This window comes from Passer montanus, unplaced genomic scaffold (assembly GCF_014805655.1).
Source record: "Passer montanus isolate IOZ18808 unplaced genomic scaffold, ASM1480565v1 scaffold184, whole genome shotgun sequence".
Classification (NCBI taxonomy): domain Eukaryota; kingdom Metazoa; phylum Chordata; class Aves; order Passeriformes; family Passeridae; genus Passer; species Passer montanus.
In genome coordinates this window covers 148,067-158,962 of record NW_024365826.1, presented here as the reverse complement: position 1 = coordinate 158,962, position 10,896 = coordinate 148,067, and positions in this window count along the sequence as shown.

The following is a 10,896-nucleotide window of genomic DNA, read 5'->3' as shown; positions in this document are numbered from 1 at the left end:
AGTGACAGTCTGTAATCTGTTCCCAGGGCTCTACATCAGCTCCCTGCTGCTGTATCCACTGCCTGATAACAGCAGCAGCTTTCAGTCTTCTCTTTTAATCTACACAGTCGTTAAAATTCACTTTCCAGCAATTACATGACATAAATTTTAGAAGTTTGGGGTGCTGTACCCAGCCAGCTGATTAAAGCTGCAGAGTCAGAGCCCCTCAGTGCTCTGGGCTCCTGCTGGACCAGAATGATCTTTCCCTTCAATAGCCTGAGCAGTGGTGGAATATTCACATAGGTTGTCCATACAGAACCAAAACTGAAAACTCATTCCTGGTAATTCTATCTGGAGAGGACCAGCCTCACACAAACCATAGGGGACTCCACAGCTTTCTACCAAAGCAGTATCAGAGTTCTTTGCAAACTCTAGACAAGTGCAATGATTTGAACAGGGAACATTGTCTATCTAAGCAAGAAAAACACAATAAACTTGGCATCTTTTTTTAGAACAAAATCAGGAATGCTGGGTTCTAGCACATTTCCCCAGCCAGCAGCATCTTCCCTCCTGCTGTTCAGTGACAGCACACACAGAGCAGCGCCCATCAGCCAGTGCATGGGGAATTTTGGGGAAAATATCTTTCAAGGGTGGTTTAAATCTGAAGTAGAATGCTGTGTAATCCCCAGTTATCTGTTGTTATTCCTTATTAGAGAAAGAAGAGCCTCCCAGTGATCACTTACACAGCAAGATGTAACAGAACTCAGCAGAGCCCAGCACATGCACCAGCCCCTTCATGGTGCTCCACAATGGGAAAGCACATCCCAGCTCCTTGTCCAGGTGCACAGGGGACCCAGAGCTTATGGGACTGGGAAAAGTCTTGTTTTCTTTTTATCTTACCCAGTTCATGCCCTGCACACGCTTCCAGGACCTTGCTGTCATTCAGAAATGAAATAATTTTGATGTGTGTGTGCTTCATTGCAGAAAATCATGCTCGGAGCAAGTCTGTGGTAAAACACATAGGGAAAAAAAAATATCTGCAGGAGAAGAGATTCTCAAAGCACCCCAGCCAGCCCTGAAATTATTTTCAGCTAGTTTGGGGAGAAAATGGAGCTAAACAAAGGTGGCAGCATGTGCAGTGCTCTCACAGCACAATTTAAACATGTTACAGAAAACGGGCCTGTCAGCCAAACAGGGAGTTCAGGCAATATCTTAATTCCCAAAACCAGTCTATTGACAGTGATTTACATGTGACAGGAAGGCTCCCGAGCAGATGGGAAGCTGGCAGGCTGTTAGGATAGCTGCAGTCCAAGGAAGATTGACACTGAATGCTACAACAGCTCTATAGAGCAGAGACAAACTAAATATGCAAACTGTAAATGTAATTAAAAGGACTGGAGGGATTGGTTAGGAAGGGAGAACGAGAAGGGCTTGAAAGGTATATGTGGAAATATTTAGGCTAACACGTGGGATTTGTATGGCAACATTAGGAGGGATGAGTATCAGACAAAGAATAAATTTAGGGGGAAATCCACAAGGCTGTTACTAATGCTCCTGATACACTTAACTAAGAAAATTAAAAGCTATAAGCTGACATGCCATTTAAGGAAAAAAAGATTATAGGAATCAGCCTGGCATCAGCAAAGAATAGATTGGTTCAATATACATTTCTTGAGTAAGTCTCACAAAGGATGCAGTGCAAACCACAGCTCCAATACACACACACACAATCCTGCTTTGCCACCCCAGTACTTACTTGGGTTCTTTTTAGGCATTTTTAGGTCTGCCAGTTCAGCACTGACATCATCATTTCTTATGGGATATTAAGACTTGTGTCCTCAGAGGCAGCATTTAGTTCTGTCCCTTGGGAATTCATTTTTCAATTTCCACCTGTGCCAGTGGGTGGACTTTGCTCTCTGGCAGCACTCTGAGAAACTGTTTTAAGGAGCAGGTCCTGTACTAAATGCTCTGTAATAAACAGTGAGTCCCTCAGCTGGAGCTTCTCAGTGACACAGAGAGCCCAGAGCTGCCACTCCAGCAGGGGAAGGCAGGAGTTAAACCAGGCCTTTGTCACCCAGGTGAGGAATTCTGGCCCTGGAGAGCCCCAGACAGTCTGACACAGAGATGTTAAAATATCCCTCCCCTTGGCTTGCTGGGAATGTGCAGCTCTTTCCCTCCCTTACAGCCTGGTCAGGATCTTTAAAAGCAGGTGGATATATTTGCCTTGTGTCATTTCAAGCCTTTTAACCACAGAACAGAGCAAGACTCTATATTTTAAAGCTGGGTGCTGAGTGGCACTGGGCTTGGCCAGTCTCCCAGCAGACACAAGGGTTGTTTACTCTTGGCAGACTCAGACACACTCCAGCACCTGTGGAAAAGGCTCTTCATTCTTGTTTCCACTTAGATAATTAATTTTCTCCTTCAGATCATTACATGTATTTCTAAAATTAATCAACACATGTCCTTTATTGTGTATTTTATCCTGTAATTCAGAAAATGGGCTTGTTGCCACTGAAGCTGCTCTACAAAATACTCCTAAATCTGATTTTCACCAGATGAGAGTTTTTAGGAGCAGGAGCTGTGCTGGGCCAACAGACCCTTCTCTGTGTTCTCTGTGTTCCCTGTGTCCCTGCTGCTGTCACAGAGGGACAGATGGCCCATCTGAGCACCACCAAGAAGTAAGATTTTGCTTTGCTCCAGCTCCAACTGTTTGGAAGCAACAGTCAAGAGTCATTTCCATCTACCTCCCCCCAGTTAATGGGATCAGATGTTCCCAACTCCTCTGCACAGTACCTCCATCCTGCAGGAATGCTGGCCTTCCCTTCCTCTGAAGAGACAAAATATTCTGGAACACTCAGGATGGCTTTAGGTAGCTCCTGGGGATTGTTCAATGAATTTTCCAGTGGTTAAATCCATATTCTTCTTTTATGTGTCAGAGTCATTTAAAGTGAGATCTTGCACCTTGTTCAACCAGACTATGACAATATAGCTCCTAGTCAGACTCAAACTGTACAGCATTATTGTGGATCAGCAGTTTTTGCAGATATTAACACAAAATCCTGTTTTAACTGAAATTTTGCAGCATCTTCAACCAGGGGAGATGAAGGAGTAGTTTTATCAGATCAGAGAAAAAGTAGTCTCTTGACTCAATCAGGGACCAGCTGGAGTTACTTCAGGAAAAAATGAAAGAAACTGTACAGGGTTTAAAGCTACTGCCTAATTTTAGATTAAAACACTTCCCTGAGGATCTTTAAAATAACTTTCATTCACGTCAGGGATTTTTTTTTTCTTGCCCACCAAAAACCCTTGGAAATGTTTACTTGGAGTGAGCACAGCACTGCTGGGCTGTAGGAAGGTGCCCTGTGGGCACAGCAGGTACAGATGTTTTTTACAGCTGTTCCACTGGCTCAAGTCAAGCTGGAGTCCCAGGATCTCCTCAGGACTGTGTTTTGTGTGTGTACATGTTGAACCTCAGACTGCAATGTTTTCTGTACCCATGCAATTATAATGCAACCAGTAACAGACATTGAACAACATCCTGATTTTTTAAACAGACCTAAATAGTCTCCAAAACTCCTACCTCACTCCAAAAAGCAGTGTCACAGACATCACTTTTTATAACCAAACCCAGCCCATGGTTATCACAAGGTGTGAAGGAAAGCAGTGTTTGGGCAGCAATTCTATTCCTCATTCTTACCTGTAAGCATCAGAGGAATACAAAGTTCTTTGATCCCAGGAAGAGGCAGTGCAGGATTCCAGGTAGAGTTTAGCATAAATTTATTTCATTAAAAGCTTTATTCACCTGAATTGGTTTACATCTCATTAGCTTCAGACACTCTGCTTTAGCATATGTTCACCTTCTTCCACTTTTGCAGTCCTTCCTCCTCTGTCAGATGGTTCCTGAGCAGCTTCCACCATCACTTCTGGACACTGCTCCAGTAAAACCTGCTGATTCTGGAAATCCTTCAGCTGGCACTAAAGCCTTCCAAGGGAAGGCTGAAAGCAGCATTCCTCTTGGCTACAGAAAATTGATTTCTCTAAAGTTTACATCTACTTGCCATTCTGGAAAGTGTTCCTGTCCACATTCCTCATGACACAGGATCTAGTCAAGAAAAATGGGTGAAATCTCCATGTCCTGCAGTCCCAGAGATCCCACACTCCAGGGACAGAGGCCAGCAAACCTTTGTCCTGGCACCCCTGTGTGAAAGCCAAGAGCTGCCCACCTCCCTGGAGCACACCTTTTAATCAGACATGTGGCAGCCCCTTTTCTTCTGTCTGTGGATCCCTCTAAACCAAATTCCACTCCTCTGATTTTCCCATCTTCAGCTTCCTTCTTGTTAAAGTCCCAGCTTCCTGTGCCATTTCCTACTGTCAGGTTATAGCACTCAAAGCATTTTAAATTCCTCCCAATCAAACCTGCAGAGCAGAGGGCTCTCCTGAGAACACTCCCCTGTTTTCTGCTGCTTTAGGCTGCAAGAACTGAGTATTTGAAATCTTTACTTTGGTGTCCATGAAGGTCTGCCTTTGGAGGTGGCACTGGCTGGCCCCTCACTGACACATCCTTGCACTGGGGGCTGTTACCTCAAGGCCTTTCAGAGCAATCTCAAGAAGATGAAAAAGTGAAACTAAAGAAATCTGGAGAAAAGTCAGCACTTAAGTGCCATTAAATAGTCATGGCTCAGGTAGTTCATCTCAACTCATTGCAGGACACCACTCTAGTTCTAACAGGAATAGCAAGAGAATGGAAATCCCACCTTTTCTGGCAGCACTATCAGCAAATATCATTGGGAATATTTTTAATTAACATTTTAAATATCAGCATCTACACTGGAACCCTCTTAAAACCTTTCTAAACAGATCTGTGCAGAGCACATTGACATGTACATGTCAGTGCAAGGCTGGATCACAGTTCCATGAGCTCCCTCCCTACCAGGCACAGGCAGTTTGCTGAATGGCTCTAAAACTCCATTGCTCCTCTAACCTGTGCTAGGAAAAGTGCTGGAGATCCAAGGGCACCACTGCCAGGGACAAGCCTAAGGGACACTGAACTGTGTGTGGCTGCTGCCACAGTGTGAGCTGTGGACACTCAGAGGGAAGCACTGAGCAGGGAACAAACAGCCTGAGAGTTCAGTCAGTCAGGTTCAAATCCCAGCTCTGTCTGACCAAGACACTTCTCTGGGCTTTGCTACCACTAAAAACAACCCTACAGACGACACTGTTCCCTCTCAGTAGAATACTGCTCAGCTGGGGTTTTTTTTTTGTTACTTACAAGTGAATTAAGTATTATACTCTTCCTTCCCTCCCATTTCATTCCTTTTTCAAGAGACACAATTTCAAAACATGGGAGAAAACTGCAATACTGGTGCCAGAGTCCTCCTGTTGGTCTCTTCAGCAGCTGAGAACTGCTGGCACTACCCCAGGAAAGGCAGCAAAGAACAGGAGGAGTTTGGAGAGCAGCTAGACTTGCAGACCTCAGAGCACTGTAGAATAAACCCAACACAAACCAGAAAGATGATTGGCAGGGATGGGATGACTCTGCTGCTGGAAATGAAGGTGTGATGAATAATCAGGCACCTCTGACCCAGGAAAACATTCACTTCATTTGCAACACAAAACTGATTGCAGATGGTATTTGGGGAGGGGAATCCAGCTATTCACTGTGCTTTCCCCTCACCAGAAAAATTCATTTCCTCTGTACTGTTGAGCAATGAAATGCACCTGATTGGATCTGCTGCACATAGAAGGTCTGGAAAGAAAAATTCAAGAGTCCATGGGGTTGGTTGATGCTAAAGGTAATTCTATTAAAATTGTGGGCTAAGGGAAAATGCACATATAACTGCTATTTTAATAAAGAATTAAAACAAATCCCTTAAAGGAACAAATTTATTTGGACATTTGTTTGAAATCCTAATAAGATTGTTGCTGAATTGGATGCTGATGTCAGTGCACAATCAAGGACATTCCTCCCATTTGTTCCCTGCCTCCCACCTGGCTGTGTGCTGGGCACACCTGCAGCCTCTCTGCCCTGGCTCACATCCCTGTGAGGGCTCCTTCCTGCCCTCTGCAGGGACAGGTGACTGCTTCCCTGGGGCTCTCAGCTCTCCCAGTCTGCTGTGACACATTTCCCACAGCCAGGGCTCCAAGGAGAAGGGAGAGCAGCAGCAAAAGCCCATTTTTGGGGGGACTGGTGGCCCGGGGTGCTGCTGTCAAACACCTTGTCCTGTCCACAGCTGCCACCAGCAGAGTGAGGCAGCTCTGAGTGCAAAGAAGCCCAAAGATACAGAACAAATGATCCCTCCTCACCCTGGGCTCAGCCTTTGGCCTGTGGAGAACAGGGTGGAGCAAAGCCTGGCTGGGCAGCAAATGCAGACAGCCCAGACTGTCCCTTGGCAGCTCCACTGCCTCCAGCATGTGTGACATGCACAGCTCCTTGCTGCAGCTCAGGTGCCACAGCCCCTCTCAACAAGTGAGTTTTAACACTGGCCTTCCAGGGCCATTAGAAATAAAGTCCAGAGGAAAGGAGGAGGAGGAGGAGGAGCAGGAGGATGCATTTGGATTTTTTTTTGCACCTGCTCAGCATCACTGGAGGGCAGATGTTTGTCACATCAATAAATAAAATGGGGAAAGGACTAGGAAGCTCACCTTGGGTTTAAGGCAGGTTTGCTTCAAGAAGCATCAGGTATTTTCCTGTTGCAACACAAGCAGGGTATTTTCCTTTCTTCTCCTAAAGAAAATGCCTACAACCAAGACTTCAAATACATGTGACTAAGATTAGACTCCTAAACCAATAATTAAATCTTTAAGCAAATGGCCTGATCTTCTGCAGTGCTGATCACACAGTGACTTAACCCACCTTTGTTAGGAACTAAGGGATGCAAGGCTCTTAGAAAACAGGAATGAGAAAAGAAAAATGTCAGGCCCCTTCCTAGGGCATATGCTAGTAGAATTAAACAGGTAGCTTGAAGTCAGCACTTTCAAAAATTATTTCCTCCATCCTTTTACATCAGTTTCAAGCCCACTGCCCAACACATTTGATACTGAAAAGCAAATTATACCTGCATAGATGAATGCATAAATTTACCTCTGAATTAAATTTAAAAGAATTTTTCACAATAATATAGAGCAATATTAGCTGTAGGAAAAGACCCACCAGAGTGTATGAGCAGACAAAGTCAGACCTTGGTGCCAGTGTGAGCTGAGCCCTGGGCAGGCTGGGTTTGTTCATTGCACAGACTCCTGGTTTTAGGGAGACTGGGTTTGTTTCCAAGCCTGTTCCAGGTCCCTTGGCAGGGTCAGGCCTGCTGGGATACAGACACATTCCAAACCTGGGCACTTCCAACAGGGCACTTACAGAGCACCTTCCTGCAATGGGATTTGACAGCATGTACATTCAACTCCAATTACAGCCATCTGACTCTTGCAGGGTGTGCAGGCAATTCCATACTAATAACAAAACTTAGGAAACACAAAATGCCACAAAGTGAGACCCACACAATTTTGATCAGCTACACAGCATCAGGATCAAGAGCCTCCTCACATTAACCTTTGTTTCCCTTATCAGCCAAAAGCTTTCTAAGAACCTTTCCAAGGCTTTATTGGATTACAATGAGTAATTATAGCACTGAGATGAATCCAGTGCTCTCTTGTGATGGAATACAGCCAGTTCCAGCTGCTTGAAAGCCAGCCTGACTTGGCAAGGCCCCACAGACACTGTTCTTTCATGGGTATTTTGTCTGTTCCAAGGGATGAGGTGACTGCTCCCCAGGTACCCTCACAGGCAGAATGGGAGAACCCAGTGCTCAAAGGAGGCCTGAAGAATGAACAGTGTTTGCAAACCAGCAGAAGGATCTCTCAAGAAAACATTTTCCATGAAAGTTTGAGGATAATGGAGGACTTTTAGCTTTCTTAGTTATTTCAGAATTTATTTCAACAGACACTGCACATGCATTGTATTGTGGGGAAGGGAAAGAAAAGCAGAGGAGACAGATCTACTGCTAAGAAAAACTAAAATCAGCTACAGCATAAATATGGCTGAGTGGGCCTTTCTTCACTCCTGTGATGTTATTCTCATGTGGAGAGTGTCCATCTCCTTTAGCTTACTTTCCATACAGAAATTCTAGATTCTAAGCCAAGAGGACACGTGTACCCAATGGTAAAGGCACCAGGGGAGCTCCAGTCACTGGGCAGTGCAGGGTTGCAAGGGGAGACAAGACAGAATTCAAACATCTATTCTGAAATAGAGTATGGAGGGAAACACTAATTTTCATTGCTGGCATATAGACCCAGGGCACCTGGGCAGGTGCTGAATTTTTGGGAAGGAGAGAAAAAGTTACATGAAACATCTTTGGCAATTAAATTCTGCTGCCAGCAATGCCACACCACATCACTAGTGGAGGAAGTGAACCCTCTGCAGAAGTGGTTTCACAACCTGGTAGTGTGACTGAGACATGTCCTGTCCACTGGACACCTTTACACCTAGAAACAATCACAGCTCTGAAGGCAATTTTTATGCAAAGCAGAGCTCTAAAATGTGTTTAAAAATACCCACACAAACAGCAATAAAGGTCACCTGCCCCTGCTTTGGGAATGAGGGAAGGGGAGGAAAAGATCACAAGGATTACCTGAATGGACTTATAAAATCCCCCCTTTTGGAGCTGTTCCAAAGTGCCTCTTACTCTCTATCTTGACTGGAAAGAGCAAAGAACAAATATTAAAGGTAGGAGGAGAATATACAAACAATTACAGAAAATATACATTTTGACAACTTGTCTGATTATCATTCAGTTGCTGCAAGAGACAGATTCCCTGCAGCAGGAATGCTGCAAAACAATCTCAATAACCACCAGCAGCTGTTTCCAATGTAGACAGAGCAGCTGATTTAGTAACTTTATTTAAAGCCCTCCATTTTTCTCTTACTTGTACCTAATTAGAACCATAAAAATCAACTGATACTTCAGTTGAGACCTGAAAATCTCAGGTCCTGCACTGGCCATGTGCCAGAACTCTGTGACTTTCCCTGACACAGGTTGTTGGTGGCATGAAAAGACTGTAAATGTCTGAAACAGCCCCAGTGCAGCACAGCCCCCTCCAGCACTAAGGGAACCCCTCCACGCAGAATTTGGTGACATCCACTAAGAAGCAAAATCAAGATATGCAGAAAATGTTAAGAAATTCTACCCCTCACACAAATGCCAGTGAGGAAGTTCCATCTTTAAGAGACAGAACCAAGCAGCTGATGGAAACAGCTTCCCTGCCATGGAGGCAGAGGCTCCCTGGGCTGTTCCATGCAGGGGCTGCATCTCTCCATGGCCTCTCCAGCAGCTCTGAGTGAGACAGGACAGGGCAGCTCCAGGGAGGCCCAGGCACAGCTCAGATTATCCAGTTGTTAGTCCTGCTAAATGCAGAAAAAAAAAATCAAAAATACACATCCTTTGCCCATAAATTGAAATGAAAAGAGAGAGGCATTCAAAAAGATGGGATGATTAGTCAGTGTGATCCTGCTCATTTCTAGGCACTGACTTTCACAGAGGAGACTGGAGTAGGAGGAGGGAGGAGTTTGCCATGGACTGCTTGTACCATTTACAGAACAGCATTTGGCATCTCTTGCTCATATGTCAAATACGTGCCTGCACAGCGTGCCAGATGCAGCTCCTGATGAATTTTTTAAAGAGGAATTTAATGCTGACATAACAAAAGTGATAAATTGCTCAACTGTTTGCAGGGCAAATCCTGAATGTACCGATGGAGAAGCACATGGAGCTGCTGAAATCCTGCCATGGCTGAAGCACTGAGGACCTTTGCAAGCATTCATATCCAATAGCAAAATTCCCTTCTTGGATGTGGGCTTTCTGGGAGCACAGGGGTTTCCAAAAGGTCAGTGGTATAATGGCCATGGCTAGTTTTTACAACCAGAAAAAGTTGCTCAATCTTTCAGAATACAAACTTTTATTTTAAAGACAATTATTACACTCTCACTGAGTATTACAAGGTTTCTCTGTTATTTCCCACAATGGTCACATTTCACTACCTAGGTTTAAGTCAGATTTCAGAACAGATCTTTTGAATATTAGGTAGACAGAGGGAAGAACAAAAACCTGCAGTAGCTGAATTATGGTATTTACAGTGACATTAGACATTCACAGTCCTTACTGTGAAGTACAAAGGAATATTGCTTATGATTTACTGGGAGAATCATCAACATTTGCAACTCTTTACAATTCACTTGCCAATATCTTGCTTAGGCCTTAAGGTGCTACTGGGAGCTAAGCCAGGACAAACAATGGAAGTTGGCCACACTGGTCATGTCCTGTTTGGTACCTGGCAGGATATTGTGACAACAGATAGCACATCCAAAATCCTCTTCTCTTTGGAGATAAGAGTTCAAGTGGACAGTTATAGTTAAGTGGTTTTACAGGTGCTACTGCTCACTCATGACAGGAGATGCCTACCCAAGGCCTGAGGGTACAGTGAGGAGCCTCCAAGTATTAGGAGAGGCATACCATTAAGATGTTACATATAAAATAATCACAACCCTCCAATCTTGAATCTGACATGACTTTGATAGTTTTGTTTCTCTTGGTCATTTTAGACAACTTAAAACACTCTTTTTACTACTTACATTTTCTGAATTCTACAGGCAAATCTCATCCTGCTGAGAACTCACAGGCCTCCCTAATCTCCAGGAGATGTTGTGCCTCAAAAGCTCTGCCTTGTTGAGGTCAGCAGTCATGCTGGTGACAGCTCTGTAAAACACCCTCTGGAGCTCCCCAGCCCACAGAGGACAAGGGCCTGGTTATGGATGGGGGAGGAGAGTTGCCATATGCCAATGCATGAGCAATTTTTGACTCGTAGTCAAAAGCATCCAAAAATTCAGTATGCAGGATTTTGTGCCATATGGAGGAATTGTGATTTGGCCTT